This window comes from Peromyscus leucopus, chromosome 5 (genome assembly GCF_004664715.2).
Source record: "Peromyscus leucopus breed LL Stock chromosome 5, UCI_PerLeu_2.1, whole genome shotgun sequence".
NCBI classification, from domain to species: Eukaryota; Metazoa; Chordata; class Mammalia; order Rodentia; family Cricetidae; genus Peromyscus; species Peromyscus leucopus.
Genome location: NC_051067.1, coordinates 25,565,439 through 25,586,354, shown reverse-complemented (window position 1 = coordinate 25,586,354; position 20,916 = coordinate 25,565,439). Strand labels below are relative to the sequence as shown.

Genomic DNA, 20,916 nt, shown 5'->3' with positions numbered 1-20,916 from the left:
TAGAAAGTGACTTCTATGGATTAGTCTTCTCTAGAGCCAAAAATCTGGTTTGGTAACAGCTATAAGTGATTTAATGCCTTGTCAAGGATAATGCTGTGGACATCGGGTAGACATGTTTCTTCTCATCCAAGCAAACCAACTTGAGAGGACCCAGTAAACTCGGGCCCTTCAGCACCATGCAGCTGTCAGCCAATCAGGCACTTTTGCTATTTTCTCTCAACCTGGTGTGGTTTATGGCCAGTAAGAGGCAAGTGGGTGAGCCATCTTGTACTCACCTACAAGGAGAGGACAGGGCCACTTTTGCCCTTTTTTTTTTTTTTTTTTTTTTTTTTTAAACAATAAAGGTTGGGGTGGGTGGGGCTTATGGTCCTTGTTTAAAGCATTTCCAGGGCCATCAATGCCATACAGTTCCCGGGTTTGGTACCTTTACACATAGGCCAGCTGCTCCCTACTTTCAAAAGAACACACCTGAGTGGAACCCTCCCAACTACAATCCTAGTGAGGTTCAAAAGCTCTGCTCAGACAGGAAGTTATTAACTGCTGTGCTTCCAAGGCCGGTGTTGCAGATGTCACAGGATGCAAAGCCTTGGTGCTGGCAGCTTCGGTTATTTTCTCACACAGACCCTGTGCGTCTAGTGAGTAACCCCACTACAAGCTGCAGAGAAGAGGAGCGACTGCAGAATGGATTCGGATCGCTTGTAGGTGTTCGTCATTCCACGACATGTTTCCTCTCCTAAGAAAACATTGACTTTTGACATCTGGCAATGGGGCTCCTGTGTGTGTGGACGTGGCTCAGTTCCTGGAGAGAGTGGAGTGAGTTACAGAGTGAGTCACTGGGCCACACCTCAGGGTACTTACCCAGGTCACCAATATGGGATAGAGCACCATTTTAGACTTCAGCCCTGCAAGCAGTGCTGTAGAGGAAGAAAAGGGTCCAGAGAAGGTGGAAACTTTTTTATGTTAATTCAGATTTGGTCTGGTTACTCTGTGAGAGTAGTTTAGCATTAGGGTAAACAATAGCACAAAAATGAGCTTTATACCCTGAACGGCGAACTATCCCAGGCAGGAGCAATGATATTCTAAACAGAGAAACAAGGCCTCTCCCTTTGGCTATCAGACTGTTGAGACAACAAATCTAATGAATTGGGATTCTCTCAGGAGTCTCATGCTGGGAAAGGAGAAGGTTGAAGCCTTTGAAGCCTTGGGCCATCCAGGGAGAACTTGTCTCCTTGGAGAGATTTCACACTGTTCTGATAAGTTCTCAGTCCACCTTGCGGGAGAAACTAGAGCGGAAACAGTGATAGGCAGGACTCCACCTTGACCAGGATTGCTTACCTATGTACACCTCTTGCCCTCTACTTAAACCTAAATAAACCTTATGTCAGGGCCCAGAAAATGGACTTGGGCATTTCCCAAATGTGACCACATTAAGTAAATCATTCTTGCTTTTCACTAATTCTTGGACCATGTGAGACAGGTGGCTGAGCCTAGGCTGTTAAGGCTGCCAGGTCCAACAGGGTGGCTGGGGACAGCAGGCTGGTGGCGCCAAGAGGACCAGGCTTTGACCCTAACCACTCTGGAGACAAAGGGCCCAATGTCCCACCAAGCTGCTGTAGACTTCTTCTGTAGCTTGTTAGAGTTCACATTCTTTTCAATTCTTACTGTTCTCTTACTAACAGGACCGAGATTCTTTAGAATTTCCTATGATTAATTTGTTTAAGTATAAAGGGAAGGAAAATGATCTTTGGGTTTAGATAACGCACTGTGACCAAATACACAGCAGGAAGTAACTCAAGGGAGGAAAGACTGCTTTTCTAGTTCTAATTCTGTCCTAACTTTTTCATCTTTTGTGGTAGGTAAGTGCACAAAAATGTATTCAATCGTCAAAGTATAAAATCCAACACAAAGCTAGCTCCACAGCTTCAGAATTTCTATTCTAACTGTATACAATTAATTGTATAATATTTATGCAATAAAGTGTCAATATTTAAAAAACATTTGGGGAGGCTGGGCATGGTAGTGCATGCCTTTAATTCCAGTACCCAGAGGCAGAGGCAAGTGGATTTCTGTGAGTTCAAAGCCAGCCTGGTCTACACAGTCAGTTCCAGGCCTGACATGGTTACAAGAGACCTTCTCACAAAGAAAAAAAATGTTTTGGTGAAAAATTATATCAAAGAACTAAATAAAAACATAATAATGAGCCAGGTGGTGGTGTACACCTTTAATCCAGCACTTGGGAGGCAGAGGCAGGCTGATCTCTGTGAGTTCAAGGCTAGCCTGATCTACACCACCACAAGTTCCAAGACAGCAAAAGCTACAAAGAGAAACACTATCTTGAGAAAATAAAAACGAAAATGATGTTAAACAAATAGAAAATATCAATGAAGAGATAGAAAACCTATAGCAAATAGCTAAACAGACATTCTGAAATTGAAATTTTCATTAGCCAATTTTTTTAAATGAGATATTCCACCGCAGATTTAGGCATGTGAAAAAAAAGAGAGAACAAATTTGTAAAACTGAAAATAGGTCAATTGAGATTCCAATCTGAAAACAGATGATAAAAGAATGAAGGAAAATGATCAGATCCTCAGAAACTACACGTGAATGTGAGTCTCAGAAGGAAAAGAAGAAAGAACAACTGAAAAAGAAATGGATGAAAAGTCCACAAATTCAATGTAAAACACTTATATGTGGAGTTTAAAAAAGCACTATGTAGGATAAACTCAAAGAGATTCTCATGTGAACATGATCATGATACAAACTGTTGCAAATTGAGGCCTAAGAGAGAAACTTAAAAGCACCAGACGAGAAGCAGCCTCCCTTGTGGACAAGTAATTCTCAGGAATACCAAATGCAGGTCTCTCATCAGAAGAGCCAGGGAGAGCAGAAGGCAGGAGAATGTCATATTCAAAATGCTGAAAGAAAAGCACCTGTTAACGTAAGAATTCTCTACCAGGCAAAGCTATCTCGAGACACGAAGGAGAGACCAACACACTCTCCAGAAAGTGAGAGACACGGCTCTGGCAGAACTGGTCAACCAAAACTAACCAGGGAGCTGGCAGGATGACAGAGCCGGTAAAGATGCGTGCCGGCGGCTCCAGGACCGAGTTTGATCCCTGGGACCCACATGGTGGGGGAAAGAACCGACTCCCACAAGTTGTCCTCTGACCCCTGTGCACAGCTCCCCTGAACAAATAAACGTAATAAAAACTTAAGGAATAATTTGGAAATTGAGAATCTTCTAGGATTAAATGGAGGGATGTCTGGCAGCAGAACAAATCCAGTAAAACAAAAAACAGAAGACCAGCAAAGAAAACCACATAGATGACATGACTGTTACATAAGTAAAAGTCAGGACAAAGACACTTTTGTAACTATTTTCTTTTATTTAAAAAGTAACCACAGTGAGAAATCATATATATATATATATATATATATATATATATATATGCATATAACAGATAAAGATGTAATATATATGCATAGGAAATCAAGAACAAAGTGGAACAGGAGTGAAGTTTTATATACTATTGTAATTCAGTTGGAATGGATGTGAATAATGTTATAAATCAAGACAATGGCAATCTTCAGGAAAATATCTAAGGAAATAACTAAGGAAATATGTAGATAAAAAGATAAAAATGATAATTAGAAGTTAACACAAGAGAAGAGCATAAAGGAGAAATAGAGGAACAAAGAAAACACAAAGTGTATATATACATACATACATGTATATGTGTATATAAATAGCACAGTACAGAAAACAAGTGGAAACTGACATATCTAAATCCTGCCATACTGGAAATTACATTAGATAGAAGTATATGAGAATGCAGAGTTGACAAAAGCTATAAAAACAAAAAGATAATGTTTAGATTTAAAAAGGTATAAATAGATTGCAACTAAAAGGAAGGAGAAATATATGATGCAAACAATTAATGATAAATTGTGTCAGACTACTTTCAGATAGAGTAGACCTTAATTAAAAATTTGTTACAGGAGACAAATAAATTTAATAGAGATAAAAGGATCAAGGTGTCAAAACTATAATAATTATGAACATACATTTCATGCACCCAGCAACAGCAACTCAAAGTCTGAACAGAGAACCTTACAGAGGTGAAGGAAGAAATAGAAACCCCAACATTAGTAGTTCAATAGTCCACTTTCACATTAATTAACTCATTAATTTCTGGTGCCAAAAGTTGGACCTGTAGCCTCTCACAAGTTAGAAGAGTGCTTTATTACTGAGCCACACCCTCAATCCTAGCACACCTTAAATAATGGATAAAACAAATAGACAGAAAGTCAGTTATTATACAGGCGATTTGAATGACTCTATAAGCCAGATCTAACAGATGTTGATAGAACACTCCACCCAATAACAAAGGTAGCCCAATAATAACAATATCCATTCTTATCAAGTGCAGATGAACTTATCCAGATAAATAAATGAAAAGTTTTGGAATCATCAAAGTGTGTTTTTCCACCACAAGACAATGAAATTAGTGATTGGTAATAAAAGGAATTTGGTAAGTCAAACCATACAAAAGTAAAGGGGCATAATCCTAAAATAATCTATGCATTAAAGAAATTATAAGAGAAATGGGGTAATTCTTTAAGATAAATTAAAACTTTAAATTCTATGAGGTGCAGCTTACAGTGATATTTTAGAGGAGAAAAACATGTTTAGAGGGAAACTTATAGTTGTGCATGCCTGCATTTGAAAAAGAAGTATGGCAGGTGGTGAATACAGTCGGCAGAATGCTTGCCTAGCATGCAGCAGGCCCTGGGTTCAACCCCAGCACCCCACAAACCCGGCATGGTATGCAGGCCTGTGATTCCTGTAGTCAGGAGGAGAAGCGAGAGGGTTAGGAGATCAAGGCTTGACTATATATTGAATTTGAGGCCAGCATGAGCTACCTGAGACATTTCAAACAAAAAACAGACATTTTAAAAATCCCAAAGTGATAAACACAAGATGCAAAAAAAAAAAAAAAAAAAAAAAAGAACATACTAACCCCTGGCCAACAGAAGGAAAAAAAAATAACAATGAAAGTATAAAATAATGAAATTAGAAAAACAATAGAGATAGAGAAAAACAAAAACCAAAAAGCAAAACAGAACCAAGGTTTTTAGGTAGACTGATCAAAATACAAAGATAGCAGGGATTCATATTATTAATTCTGGAACAAAAGAGAGAGTGTCACTACATATCTTAGAGATATAAAAAGGAAATTCCATGGATAATTCCATGTCCAGATAAAATGAACAAATGGCTACAAAGGCAGAAACTAGAAAACTGACTTAAGCAGTATGAAGTCTGAATATGTTTATAATAGGCAGGGAGATCAAGGTAATAATAACAACAGTAGTTAATAATAACTACCCACGGAGGCACGAAGCTGGAGACTCTGCAAGACCCTCCGGGCCCGGAGCATCTGAGTGGTGAATTCTTCAAGTCTTTGATTTAAAAAAAAAAAAAGGCCTCCAATAAAACTACATTGCAAAAAATTGGGAAAGAAACAGAATGGAAAGAGTCAAAAAGTTGAAGAGGCAGAGCCTGAAGATTTGTGGTAGAAAAAGTACTGGACCAGCGTGCAGTGAATGGGAAGGTGGAAAGGGTTCACAGATGCTGATAATACTTGGGAACCAGAAGAAAATTTAGATTGTCCAGAATTAATTGAAGCACTTCTTAATTCTCAAAAATCCGGTAAAGAAAAAGATGGTCCAAAAAGGAAATCTTATCTGACAGTGAATTGATGGTAGCAAGTCAAAGATGAGCTGCAGCTGACAAGCCCAGGGGCTTTGCGGGAAGTCCTGATCCTGCACGAATAATCGGGGCCACAGCCGGCAGTGGAGAATTAATGATTCTCACGAAGTGGAAGGACTCAGAGGAGGCAGACTTGGTGCTGGCAAAGGAGGCGAATGTGGAGTGTCCTCAGATTGTCATCGTCTTTTATGAGGAGAGGCTGACTTGGCATTCTTGTCCAGAAGATGAGGCGCAATAATTGTTTGCATTTATATATACAAAATCTGGATCTTGGGTTTTGAATTACTAGTGTGGAAAAAATAGCGTTCTAATGAAAATCGAGTTTGATATGCTGGCTTTGAAGTATTGACAGTTAGTTGGGATATTTTGGGGTTTTGTTCTGCATCAAAAGGCACTGATTCCTTTGAGCAAATAAAAGCTTTCTGTAGTTGCTTCTTTAACAATAGAGTATTTGATACCATGTTGTATTTCCTCAGCTTTGAAGAACAGCTTTTCTTAAACGCTGAGGAGACTTTACAGCCATTACTCAATCAGAAACTTATTTTTAACTGGGACACAGGACCATTCTGTTTTTTTGTTTGTTTGTTTGTTTGTTTGTTTTTTGGCTTGTATGCCTGTATATGCATAAAACACTTATGTAACTGTTTTTCATTTTTTAATACTCAAAAACTGTAGATGAAAACACGTATTGATGAGATTCCATCATTGTAAACATTTTCCTAGAATCATAACCTTTCAGATTAAGTAGATGATTCTGTAATTTACTGGATAGTTTTAAAGCAACCACATCAGAATTTATGTATTATCACACAAGTACAGTAGTTTATATACAAAAGTTTGTCCTTATAAACTCCCTCTTCAGAAAATGGAATTAGACAAAGTAGTAGTATGATTTAATAACAAGACTTAAGCTGGGTGTGGTGGCGCATGCCTTTAATTTCAGTATGAAGGCAGACTGATCTATGATTTAGACTAGTTCAGCCAGGGCTACAGAGAGAATCCCTGTCTCTAAAAACCAAACAAAAAGACTTAAATGGGCATGTAAAGGTTCCTCTAATGAACTGTTCCTTTGTAGAAAGTTGAAATCTACTAAAAGGTTATGATTTGTGGGATATCTGTCTGCCATGGAAATGGAATCATGGTTAGAGATGATGTTGGCAATTTCAGACCCGCTGATATAAATGAACAAAATTTGGTAATATAAATTAATGACTTGCATGCTTTTTCTTTACCCTGACTCATTCCTTGCTGGTAGGATCAGTCTTTTCAGTATTTGGATTCTGGTTCAATGAGCCAGAAAAGTAACTTTGTGGTATCAGAACCAACTGTATATTTACTTTATTGTAAATAATGGTGAGCAGTGGTCAATAAATAGTTTTACATTCTTTTAAAAAAAATAATGACTACCCACCAAGAAGGAGATGCATGGGTTGCTTACCTAGTGAACCAACACCAATCCCTTACAATGTTTCTGAAAAATAGATGTGAGATACTTCCTGGATCTCTTTGAGGCCAGAACTACACTAGTAGCAAACTGATGAATCCAGTTAGAAAAGGAAACTATGTATTTCCCAGGAGTATGAGTGCAAAATCCTCCAAAAAGAGCTGTACCCCAAACCCAGCAAGATGTAAACTGCACTATACACCATAAGGAAGTAGGGTTTATGTCAGTAACAAAAGTCATCTGAAAACAATACCATAGGAAGGACAATGCCCACACACTCTCCTCCACAGATCCAGAAAGAGCACTTAGCAAATTACAACCCTTAACTGATAATGTCACCCAACAGCTAGGAATAGATGAGAACTCCTAGAATCTGCTGACATCAGCTACAAGGAAACCCCCGTGGCAAGAATCATCATCTATAGTGAGAGCAAAAGCTGCTTTGGAGTCAGGAACCCAAAAGGATGTCTGCTCTCACCTCTGTATAGTATGGAGTGAGCATCCTGACAAGGTCAACTGGGTAAGAAAAACATAAAAGCCGTCCATCTTAAAATGTAAGAGGTAAAACAAAGATGAGAAGAGAAGGGAAGGCTTTTGTCTATACAGAAACCTAAGTGTGTGTAGAAGTATTATCTATAGCAGCTGCATGGTGAAGACAATGCTCAGGGGTTAATGAACTGATGATATATAGTATGATATATAATGTATCTCTCTAAATAAATATATATACACAAACATATATGTATGAATACACACACAGGATGGATGAACTTTGAAAATAATTGTATTGTTGTATTAAGGAAATGAAGTTTGGCAGTACAGTCATTTATTAATATAAAAAGTTCTAAATAGGCAAATCTATAGAGCAGAAAGTCAATGAACAGTTATTTAGAAAGTAAACCAATGGGACTGTGAATGCATCTTAGTTGGTAGAGTGCTTGCCTAGCTTATACAGAGCTCTGTGTTGGATCTCCTGTACCATGGTAAACCAGGAGTGGTAGCACTTAACTGAAATCCCAGCACTCAGGAGGTAGAGGCAGGAGGATCAGGAGCTCAAGGTCATCCTCAGCTACATAGGGGATTCAAGGCCAACCTATACCATCCCCCCCCCCCCCCGTCTCCAAAATAAAAAATAACAAGTGAATCAATGCATCTGAAGTTTTTCTGAGGGTGAGGAAAATGTCCTGGAATTAAATAATGGTGATGTTTATACAGTATGGAGAAGAACTGAAAGCCAATAAATTTTCCCACTTTAAAGTGGTTGAAGTACAGGGCTGGAGAGATGGCTCAGTGGTTAAGAGTCCTGGTTGTAGGTTTTCACCCACAGGGTAAAAAAAGCCAAGGAAAAAATCCCGACTCTGACTTGAACCCAGGACCAGGGATTGAAAGCCCACCAATCCCTGAGCTTGCCCTAGAATCAGACCACAAAAATCCACCAATCCCAAGCCACCCTGGAAAGCTCCACCCGCTCCAAGAAACCCTGTATAAGCTCTGTACCCTGTTCAGTTTGCTGCTGCTTCTTACCCAAGGCAGTCACCCTCCTGTATTCTTCATTCCCAATAAATCTCTTGAGTGAGGTTTGTTGTGTGGTGTAACACTTTCTCAGGAGCAGAGCTCAGCTGTAACAAATTTTGCCAGAGCTGGAACAGAACTGTAACACTTTTGCTGGGAAGGCTTTCGGTTAGCAGAGCAGAATTGTTACACTCTGTCGGACCTAATAAGAGCTGTAACACTTCTCCAGAGTTGAGCTGTAACAACTTCCCTGGGAAGTCCTCTCCTGTGGGAGCAGATTTGTTACATTTGCATTGGTCAAACCTTTCCCTGGAGCAGAGCTATAAGCTCCTATGGTTACAATGACTTTGTGCTATGCCTTGGCTCCCAACTGTGGGATACATTTCCACTGGAGCTGCAATGATTACAGGTTGCCCTTCCAGAGGACCTGGATTCAATTCTCAGCACCCACATGGCAGCTCACATCTGTCTGTAAATCCCGTTCTAGGGCTTCTGACACCCTCACACAGTCATACACGCAGCCAAAAAGAAAAAAAAAACACAAAAACAAAAAAACCAATGAACATAAAAAATAAATTATCAAAAAGTGGTCAACACATAAACTCTGCTATGTAATCTTATCATTATTAAAAGCAAATAAAATAGAGGCCATCTCCATCCCCTTGGAACTTGGAGGACCCAGGGTCATGAGGTCCCCTTTCTTTCTAGAGCATCTCCATTCCTTTGAGACTCCCATCCAGCCCATAGGTCAGGTACCCACAATCACCTCACTTGGCTGGGCTCAGACCAGCAAATGGGAGAAGCTTCTTGCAGTAGATGGGAATTAGCAGAGAGACCCACAACTGGACGACAATGTGCGGAGTATGAGAGACTTTGGAGCATTCAGTCCCAAATGGGGTGCCTTTATCATCCTTATAAAAACCTCTCCCCTCAGGGGTCAGGGATCTGTGCTGAAAAGAAGGAAAGACTGTAATAGCCAGGCATGGCGATGACTCTCAGGAAACGCATCTTCCAGACACAACGGAACTAACACACCTATGATCTCATGGAGACCGTGACAGCATGGGCAAGACCTGGGCAGGTTCAAACCAGACAACATCCCAGCACTGAAAAGGTGAGTGGCACCAAGACCCACTCCTAACCAAGAAGTTATTTGCAGTTGATCACCTGCTGGCAGAAGGGAAACCCGTTTTCTCTCCTGGAGTGTTACCGGGTTGATTAACCACTCCAAGGAAGGCCACGTGCCCAGAAGTCACTGGCCAACACAAAACAGACTCAATAATTTTTTTGCATTTTTGTTTTTTTTTTTTGTCTTATTAGCTTTTTGTTTGTTTCTTTTTACTTTTTTGAGAGAGAGATATAGCATGAGAGCATGATGTGGGATGGGTAAGGAGAATCTGGGAGGAGTTGGGGGGGAAGAATATGATCAAAACATAGTTTATAAAAACTTTTAAAATCAAAACATTAATAAAATAGTGGGCAATGATTTTTCTACTGTAACCAGAAGAAAGCCAAAATAATGATACCAGTTTGACCAGAGCATGTGGCAGTATTAGTCCAGATCCTGGATGGGAGGGTGGACACCTTTTCCTCTCACTAGGGAAGGACTTAAGTAGTCCCCAGGAGGGACTTTGCCCTCAGTCCTTCAGAGCTTCTCTTTGAAGCCTTGGGTTACTGGTGGCTTTTGTTGGTCAGATGGGAACAGTGTGACTTAGGGTAAGGGGGTGTCCACCTCAGAAGACCAACAGTGTGGTATACAATGGAGGGGGGGGGGTAGATGTTCCCAGTGGGGAAGAGACTGGAAATGAGATCTACATGTGGAAATCAATCAGGCTCACAAAATGGAGCCATTTAAAACAAACAAACAAACCCCAAACCCTCTGAACACTGAGGCTTTGCTCAACTTTTATGATTGTCAATGTTCCATCCTCTGGTCCTGACCCACCCTGACTCCACGAAGGAGGAACAGCAGAAGCTCTGTGTTTGCTACTTCCTGGGCCTTATGGAGGGAAGGAGGGGACCAGCAACACCTGCAAGGATGGAGAGTAGCAACACCCTGGTGTCAAAGCAGAAGCCAGAGGTGGGCAGGGAAGAACATCACCCACCCCTTGATGGGTAAGCAGTTTGTGGACAGCCTGTGTGGACCATCTGCTTGGTTGGGTCAGAAGAAGATGCAAAGAATATGGAACCCTCCAATTGGCTGAACCGATGGTATGCTCAGAGAACTAACTAATCTCAATAGAAATTGTCTTAGTCTTTGTCCAGTTTCTGCTATAATGTCTCTAAAAAGCTCCCAGACAAACAGATCAGTGGTGGGGTTTACTTTCTTAGGACCCCTGCAACTCTCAGGAGTTTCACTCACTTTTCCTTGATTTTCCTTAATAAAAGCTTGTGTTTGCTTTGCTTGCTTGTGTGTGTGTCTCTCTTTGTCTCTGTCTCTGTCTCTGTCTCTGTCTCTCTGTCTCTCTGTCTCTCTGTCTCTCTCTCTCTTTCTCTCTCTCTCTCTCTCTCTGTGTGTGTGTGTGTGTGTGTGTGTGTGTGTGTGTGTGTGTGTGTGTGTGTGTGTGTAGGCCCCAGGTAAAGGTCAAGTGTCTTCCTCCATAGCTTGTATATTGAAGCAGGGTCTCTCACTGAACCTGGAACTTACCATGTAAGCCAGTCTGTCTAGCCAGCTTGCTCTGGGGATTTCCTGTGTTTGTTTCCCATGGACTAGGATCACAGGCAGGCTACCATACCTATCCAGCTCTTACAAGGTCCTGAGAATCCTAACTCCAGTCCTCACGCTTGTGAGGTGAGGACTTTATCTGCTGATTCATCGCCCCTGTCTTTTGCTGTTGTTTTGAGACAAGTCAAAACATGTGCTATGATGACCTTCAATGTGCTGTGTAGCCAAGTCCTGTCTGCCCTGGAATGATGGGATTGCATGTATGTCTACCACTCTGGCTTCCCTTTTCTAATCTCTTTCCTCTAGCGTGGCAGTTAAACAGCAGGAAGCCGGGATTCATTAGCAATGTCCTGGGTAGACATCAGAGGACAGGTCAACACTACCCATTGGGAAAATGCTTTCTGGTTTCTGGCTGCCTTTGACTGGATCCTGGGCATCTGGATCATCAGGATAGACAGATCAGACACCCACCTGCTATGGTGCTGGCCATTTTCAGTAACCCAGGAGAGGGCCATGTGTGGCAGTCTGATCCGGTTCAACTCCCTGCAGATGGGTCCTGCCTTCCTTCCAAGTTTCCTGTACCATTGTTCACTCTTCTGTATTTGGGGGGTGGGTGGGGTGGGTAGCAGGTCTCACTATGTAGCTCAGGTTGGGCCCTCCTGCCTCCACTTCCCAAATGCTGGGGTTATGGAAAGGCCTGTGCCACTTCATGGCTCATGCCCAGCTCTTATATTCCTCTTTGCGGGGTGTATGTGTGTGTGTGTGGTGGCGGGGGTGTCTTCAGAACAGTAGGCTCTCTGGGTCAGTGTTGGTGATTCCTGAGTTTGCTGGACAAATTATTAAAAGCAAACTCCCTCATGTTTTCTCAATTTCCAAAAATAACCAGAACGTTTACTCAGTTATGAACAATCTGTACCTAGGTAAATGGTAGGCAATGCATTCAGTATAGTCACTGAAACAGAAAACACTTCTGGGGGAAAAAATGGTCTCTGAACTGATAAAATTCTAAATACACCAAATTCCAAGAAAGAAACTTCAGTGGTCATGAAACCATCCTCTCCACAGGTCTAATGTTTCTTTTTATGCTTTCTTTCTCTCTTTCTTTCTCTCTTTCTTTCTTTCTCTCTCTCTCTTCCTTTCTTTCTTTCTGGGGTGGGGTCTTTTGAGACAAGGTTTCACTGTGTAGCCCTGGTTGTACTGAAACTCGCTCTGTAGACCAGGATAGCCTCAAACTCACAGAGATTCACCCACCTCTGTCCCCTGAGTGCTGGGATTAAAGGTATGCATCACTATCACCCAGCACCTGATGTTTCTATGGATGAATTCCATCCAACTTATAAGGACAGAGACATCGAGTCTTCCAGATGGAAAATACAAACACTGTACAGCCCACTTATATGAGGATGTAGCTATCGGCAGATTCATTCAGAGACTGGGAGAGAGGGGTGGAATCAAGGAATAGAATTAGGGTTTGCAGATTTTGTTCAGTGGCAGAGGGTTTGTCCTCAGTTCTGGGCTGGGGGTGGGGGAGGGAGTTAAGAGGTGGTGATAATCATACAACAGAAAAATGGGCTCAACACCACTGGGCTAAACATTAAAAACGGGAAACGAGATCAATTTCACCACAATTTTAAAAAGCTGCCTCTAACAAGTAGGTACCCAGTTGAGGAGGCTCTTGAGTCAAGCTCCCCACAGCCTAGCAATGAGTCTAGGGCAGTTTTAGTCTATGACCAGGTTATGTGTTCCAGAATGTCACGCTGAAAGCAGTTCTGAGACCCAAGGCTATCTAGTCTTGCATAAAGCTGAAAGAAACTCACCCAAGAAACCATAGCCTCTTGGTCGGGAGCACACAAAAATAGCATAAAAACGGATGGAGTCCTGGAAGATGAAACCCTAATGTCCAAGTGTCTGATGTGTAGTCTCTAGCATGGGAAACCATTAACAAGAGAGAATGCAGGATATGACTGCCTCCCAATCTGAGGACCAGGAACCTCACTGAAGTGCCATGGCTAGCTTCTCTGGTGACCTGTAAGAGCGAATAATAACCAGCCCCGAGATCATATATCAAGATATCAAAGGAATATAGAAGCCAGAAGTCACACCTATGACATGCTGCCTATGGGCTAACACCTTACCTCAACACTCAGTTCTTACAACAGTTGACTCACTGAGGCTGAGGGCAGGAAGAACCGGGTTGCGTCTCTACAGGCTGGCACCATATGACAGGGTAAACGTGCTAATTATTTAAGGCATGAACACACTGTAAATATGCCTTAGGTTAAGGTACTCGTTCATGTGCAATTTCTCCAGCTATTCTGTAGCACTTGTTAGGGACTCCTGTGGTGGCTTGTACCTTGTAGACCTTGTTCATTAGTGACAAATAAGAAATAGTTGTTTCCCACAAGTAGAGACGAGAAAAAAAATGGAAAAGCAGTTCTAACATGCTATTCAGAGCCTATGGTGAGTTCACAAAACAAGAAAGAGGATCAGCTCTTGGAGCCCAGATGGCCTGCCTGGAGAAGGGTCCTCTTTGTGCTCTGAAGGAAAAGTGTCAGTTAGTTAGAATCCTGAGGAGCCTGAGGCGCCCAGATGTGATCCCGAGACAGGTGGAGATCCGAGGTGGGGCCTTCGCTTCCTATGAGCAGTGCTGCAAGTTCACTCTCCAGGTGAGGGGCTGGGGGGCCTTGGCAAGGAACACACTCAAATCCAGCCTAGCAGGCACACGGATCAAAGGGTACAGACACCCCGAGGTCACCTGCCAGTCCCCACCTTTACGCATCTGGCCAGCGGTCTCTCACGTTTAGGACTCAGCAAGAAGCAGTCCCAACACCTCACCTTCCCCTGTGATCCCCTCCTTCCTTCCTTCCTTCCTTCCTTCCTTCCTTCCTTCCTTCCTTCCTTTCTTCCTTCTTTCCCTCCCTCCCTCCCTCCCTCCCTCCTTCCCTCCCTCCCTCCCTCCCTCCCTCCCTCCCTCCCTCCATTCCTTCCTTCCTTTATGCTATACAAGTTGGGCAGGATGTCATGGTTCACTAGGAAACACAATGAAGTGGTGATGATATAAGACTCACTGTGGAATGGAATGGAATGAGACAGAGGACCCAGAAACAGACCCACACCACTAAAGCCAATTTAGAAAATATTTTTATGTGTATGGCTGTTTGGGCTGCATTAAGTTTGTGTACCACATGTGTGTGTGTGTCCTTGGAGGCTAGACGACGGCATGATACCCTGGAGCCTAAGCTGCTGTGGACGCTGGAAATTGACCTCCAGAAGAGCTGCCAGTGAGCTCAACCACTGAGCCATCCTACAAGCCCCCAGGTAAGGCCAGTTTTTGACCAAGTCTCAAAGGGAGTTCAACTGGGTAAAGAGAGAAAACTTTCAGCCAATGGTACTTGAACAGCTAAATAGTCACATGGGGAAAAATAAACTTTGAATCTAACTTCTCTAAATGATTCTTTGACCTAATGTGCAGCCCCAACCTACAAAATGTCTAGAAAATCATACAGGAAGCAAGTGTTGTTCCCTTAGGCAAATATTTTTCACAGCTTTTTCTAAAAGGATATGAAAATCACTTATTGTCGGGGTTAATCTTAATTGTCAACTTCATATGATCTGGAATCAACTAAAGATACAGTTCTTAAGTTAGGGAGATATTTCCAGGAAGGGTTAATGGAAGAGAGAAGACACTCCCCTAAGTATGGATGACCTTCTAGCAGGTGGCCCAGATGCAGAGGTCCGAGATCAGTGCCTCCTGACTGCTTTGGCTTCTCACTGGTGGGTGGGTGTATTCTTCCTGCAGTTGCTGTGGGAATCCCCGACTAAACATCAGATTCCAGCTTCTTCCGCCTTCCAGTACAGACTGAAACCAGTGGTGATCTAGGGAGCTTCCAGGCCCTCAGCACAAGACTGGGTCTGCTGCAGCATCAGCATCAGGGCTAAGCAGCTACTGGGTTCTCAGTCTCTCTCCAGAGTGAAAGCAACCACTGATGGACCACCCTGGCTCACTCTATGGGATGTAAGCCATTCTAGTGAGTCTCGAGTGTGCATGTGCTACAGAACCCTACCTAATAATACACTTGCCATGAACGAGAATTGGATAAACTGGGCTTCATGAGAATTAAGAACTTCTGTGTTTCGAAAGAAACTGCTCTTCAGGAGGCTGGTGCCAAGTATTTCTTACCTGATGTGTGATCATGATTTCAACAGTGAACTTGCCAAAACTCAACAAGATGTCTACCTCTTGCTTATGCAGCCTATCGTGGTTAAGTAGAATGTAGTGAAGTTGTAACTAAATTTGGAAATGGGGTCGATGGCAACTAAGTGCATGGTGGAAAAAACAAAGTCAGAGCATAAGCCAGGAGAGAATTAGCACAAGTCAAATGGGCAGAGCATTTATATCTCTAAGGAAGAATCACTACCCAATAAAGGAGGATAAGACATGCTGAACATGAAAATGGAAATAATAGACACATCTTTATATATGGATGTACAAATGTAAAAAAGATGTAAAAAAAAAAAAGAAAGAAAGAAAGAAAGAAATGCAAATTAAAACCAGGCAGAGAGATGGCTACCCATTCCCTATAATAGCTACACTACAAAAAAAAAAAAAAAAAAAAAAAAAAAAGGAGGGCGAAAAGTAATCCTCATTAATAAAAGGCATCTAAAAATGTCAACTTAGAGAAACAGAGAGCAGGATTGTTTGTAGGGTAGGTAGCGAGAGGATGGAATAATGTTGGCTGAAGGTTACAACTTCCAAGATGAATAAGTTTGGAACGCTAATGTACAAACGCTATGGACTATAGTTAACAATTATGTCTATTTGAAATTTGTTCAAAGTAAATCTTAAGTATTCTCATCACACACAGTTCCTATATGAGGTGAGTGATATGCTAATTACCTCCACCGTGATAATCATTTCATAATGTACAACATTCAAGCTATACACCTTCTTCCAATTTTTGTCAGTTTTATCCTATTTTAACAGAAACAGGTGGGGATATATTGTATAGCTTTACCCTCTGAATTGAAATTTCCCTTCCTGGAAGGAGGAGGAAGGCTCACAGGACTCAGAAAACAAAGTTTACAAGGCTCAGGAAGCTCTTGAGACATACAGGAGTCACAAGGATGCTCCTCAAGGTTCTAAAAGCAGTAGGTGATCGCTCACGTTGAGACTCTCTGGCCCTAGGGTGCTTCAAAGTTGTACAGGGAGCTCCAGGGATGTGGTTTCACAAGTTGTCACCCATGTTGGGGTGATGTAGCTGTCTCCAATACACCTGTACTCCTCTAAATAACCCAATAAATTCACTGGTTGATCCAGTCCAGTTCCAGGGCAGTCTATCTCTGGTCTGTCATTAGTGCCTTATCTGGGGTGAGCAAACAGCTGGTCATGTTCCCCCCAGGAGAAGTCACATAATACAGATAAAATATAGATACAGATAGGATGTTCTTATGGCTGGGTGTGGCACATACACCTGTAATTCCAGCACTCACAAGGTGGGGGAGGAGGGTCATGAGTCTGAGTTTGAGACTAACCTGAGCTATATGGTAAGAACCTATCTTTTTAAAAATAGACAAGATAAAAAGGAAAAGAAAAATATGAATACAGATATGTAGATGGTAAACTCTTGCCATAGGAAGGATACACACAGACACTTCGTTGGCCCACGTTGTCTAAGCAGTACCTATGAGACAGTAGAGGTCTTGTCTTGCCCCCTCCTCCAATAATGAAGTGGGCAGACAGTGAAGGTGAACAAATCAGGAGGACTTCTTAACAATTAGAAAGGAAAATAAAAGGTCACCACCCTGGAGAAGGGAGCGACAACTTGAATAGAAAACGAAAAGACTTTAACTTTCAGTGGCATCGGGATGCCAAGTCAGAGAAATTGTGGTAGGACCCTAACCTTTCGGCACTCCTCAGGGCCCCCAAGTGCTGTGCTCCTAAGAACAGGTCTGCAGAAGGCATCCTGATGACCTGAGGGTCAGGAGCAGCGAGTCTCAAAGGGCAGGAATGGTAGGTCACTGAGACAAACAAAACAAAACAAAACAAAACAACAACAAAACCCCAAACAGCCCCCCAGGCAGGGTGCCTGCAATCTTCCATAGACGGCAGTCCCATGAGTCTCAGCTGGATGATGGAAAGGCTATGTCCAGGGCTTATATAGACCCTGATTGGCTGGGCAAGTGTATGTAAATGAGGCAAAGAGTAAGGACCAATCATGAGTCTATTAGCCAAGGAGGTTAAGCATAAGCCTGGCAAAATTCAGGGGCTGGGGGCACAGTTGTCAATCAAGGCCCGTGCTCTATCCCCTCCCTTCTCCCTTACTGATGCACTGGAAGTCGGGTAAGTGGACAAAGTAAGGTTGAAAACCCCCCAAAACTGCTTCCATCATTGCCAGGAGCCCTCCGGATGCTGATGCTGGCTAACTGTAGCCGGGGCCCCTTCTACCCGCCATTCAGTTAAAAACATTGCATTCACCACTACAAAGCAAATACAACTTGTGCTTAGGTGACAGACACACAGTCCACCACACATTTTCCCCAGTCATAGCCACTCTTCTACCTTGTTTTCAAAACAGTCGCGGAGCTGATTCCACCCGAGCTCTGCCCATTATGTCACGCAAATCCATACCTGAACATCCTACAGAATCCACTCTTAAAGGTTGAGCCCGCTCTCTGGCCCCAAGACATGATTCTTAATACAGATAAAGTGCTGGAGAACTTTGATTTTTTTAAAGACGTGGAGCTTAACCTGATACTGATACACCTTCAGGCAGGTAGAACAAGAAACAACAGCTCAGTTTTAAACATTGACATTTTCTCCCCTTTAGTTTAAAATGAAGATTTAAAACTCTGAAAAAGTTGTTTTTGAAAAAATACAAGTGGTGCACGCCTTTAATCCCAGCACTCGGGAGGCAGAGCCAGGTGGATCTCTGTGAGTTCGAGGCCAGCCTGGGCTACCAAGTGAGCTCCAGGAAAGGCGCAAAGCTACACAGAGAAACCCTGTCTTGAAAAAACCAAAAAAAAAAAAAAAAAAAAAAAAAAGAAAGAAAAGAAAGAAAGAAAGAAAGAAAAAATACAAGTCAAGTCACCAGTGATAGCTTTATATTTAATACTATTATAACAAGTTAAATTTTATCTTGAAAACGTAAGATAATTTTTAATTTTAGATTTACTTATTTTTATTTTATGAGTATGGGTGTCTTGCCTGCATTTGTCTGTGTATCGTGTGCATGCAGTACCCACAGAGGCCAGAAGAGGGCATCACATCCTCTGGAACCATAATTACAGCCGGTTGTGAGCTGCCACATAGGTGCTAGGAACCAAACCTGGGTCCCCTGAAAGAGCCACAAGTGCACTTGACTTCTAAGCCAACTCTCTAGCCCCCAATTCCAGTTATTTTGGGGATTTAATAACAGTTATTTTATTGCATACAGAATTAACTTACCTAGACTTTACATGTTGCTACTTCTTAGGATCATGTCTCCTGTAATTTTCACTTGTTCTTAGCTGAAAGGCCAAGATGCAGTCTCTCCTGAAAAGAAAATTTAATATAAAAATCTTTGCCAAACACATACAAACAGCACGCGCACACACACACACACACACACACACACACACACACACACACAATTTCACATGTATCACAGACTTAATACAATCTTACATTTAATATTCATACAGTAAGAATATTCATAAAAACCAAAGCAATTAATCTAACAAAAATTATAATTTATATTACTTGGAAATACTTTGATTAATACAAAACCTTGTATTTTCTATTGCCCATGCTTATTAATCCACAGAATAGAATTATTTGTTTGGAAGGAAATCACCATCAAAATCTATATATCCAATGTTAAATTTTATAGCCTAATAAAACCTTTATCTTATAACACCAGTGAATGTTATTTAATATAGACATGCAACATTTATGTAATATTTACTTGACCCAAAGATACCATATTACTAGGTCCAAAGAATGTCAGAGTACCTCAGTTTATATGTTATGTACTTATTGGGCCTTTTAATATATCCCCAAACACTTATATTTACATATATGCACACACACTTTTTAAAGCAGGCATGCCAATATATACATATATTTTTCTTTAAACTCACAGTAAAAATTAATTAAGGAAAGTTTTTATTTCCTCTTTAAGGTAGTTTTTCATTTCCTCTTTAAGGAAAGTTTTTATTTCCTCTTTGAGGGAATGTTTTATTTCTTCTTTAAGGGCCTCTATCATCTTCTTAAAGTCATTTTTAGGGTTGATCTCTTCTGTTTCTTCTGTCATGGTATGTTTAGGTCTTGCAGGTGTAGAATCACTAGGTTCTGATGTTGCCATATAGGTCTTTATGTTGTTGCCTGTATTTTTGCACTGGCGCCTACTCATCTTTTCCTCTGTGCGGTGCCGGTGGTGTCTGTGTCTGAGAGTGCCTCTCTTGTTCTAATTTTTAGTCTTGGTTTAATAGGGGTTCTTGGTTAAATTGGTGCTATTGGGCTGTTTCTTCAGGACAGCTAATTTCAGTCAGTGAATTATATACTTATGATTCTGGTGATCTGGTTTGGTGACTGGGTAGTGCCTTCTTCTGTGTTCCCAGGTCACGTTTTGTTCATTTGTCAACTCCTCAACTGATCTTGTTTCTTCAGACTTCTAACTGTAGGCATCTGAATCCTCTCCCAGATGGGTTTCAGCTGAGCAGGGTAGTCGCACCAACACCTCCAAGTTGTTGGGTTTCACAGGATCAGCAGTTGGGCCCTGGGTTGTCCCCAGACGGAGTGTCCAGACTCGCCCTGGTTCCGACCCACGGAGATAGCCTCTTCCCCAGGTGTTGGGGCTAGGGGCATCCCTGTTCCAAGCTGCATCCGCCCCTCTCCGTCCCCGGGCCTGTCCACCCCTGTGGCCCGCCGCCACAGGCCCACCTGCGTCCACTTGTCTCCACCGCTGGGCCTGTATGTCCCTGTCAGCTGCCGCTGGGTCTGTCTGCCTCTGCGGGCGGCCAACCGGCCTGTATATCTCTGTCGGCTGCCGCCGCAGGCCTACCTACCCCTGCCCATCACTGCTGCCGGGCCCATCCACCTCTGCTCTGTGAACTGCCACCGGGCCTGTATGTCTCTGCCGGTTGCCGCTGGGCCTGTATGTCCCTGTCGGCCGCTGCCACCGGGCCCTTCCACCTCCGCGAGTCACCGACCTGCGTCTGCCTGTCTCTACCGCGTGGCCTGTCTACTTCTGTGGGTCGCCGCTGGGCCTGAATGTCTCTGTCGGCCGCCGATGCCGGGCCTGTCCACCTCCGTCTGCTTATCTCCGCCGCAGGGCCCGTCCACCTCTGTGGGCCACCGCTGGGCCTGAATGTCTCTGCCAGCTGCCGCCGGGCCTAAATGTCCCTGTCGGCCACTGCCGCCGGACCCGACTACCTCCGCAGGCAGCTGCCACAGGCCTACCTGCGTCTGCTTGTCTCTGCCATCTTAATTAAAAAATTAAAGTGGCCACAGGTCTGGTTACTCAGTTATTTGGCAGAATT

At 42.5% G+C, this 20,916-nt stretch overlaps 1 pseudogene; it reads left to right on the top strand.

Annotated features, from left to right (window-relative positions):
- The window catches only part of LOC114710564, a 46,316-nt pseudogene extending 40,175 nt beyond the window's left edge, over positions 1-6,141 (top strand).
- Positions 6,142-20,916: the final 14,775 nt, after the last annotated feature.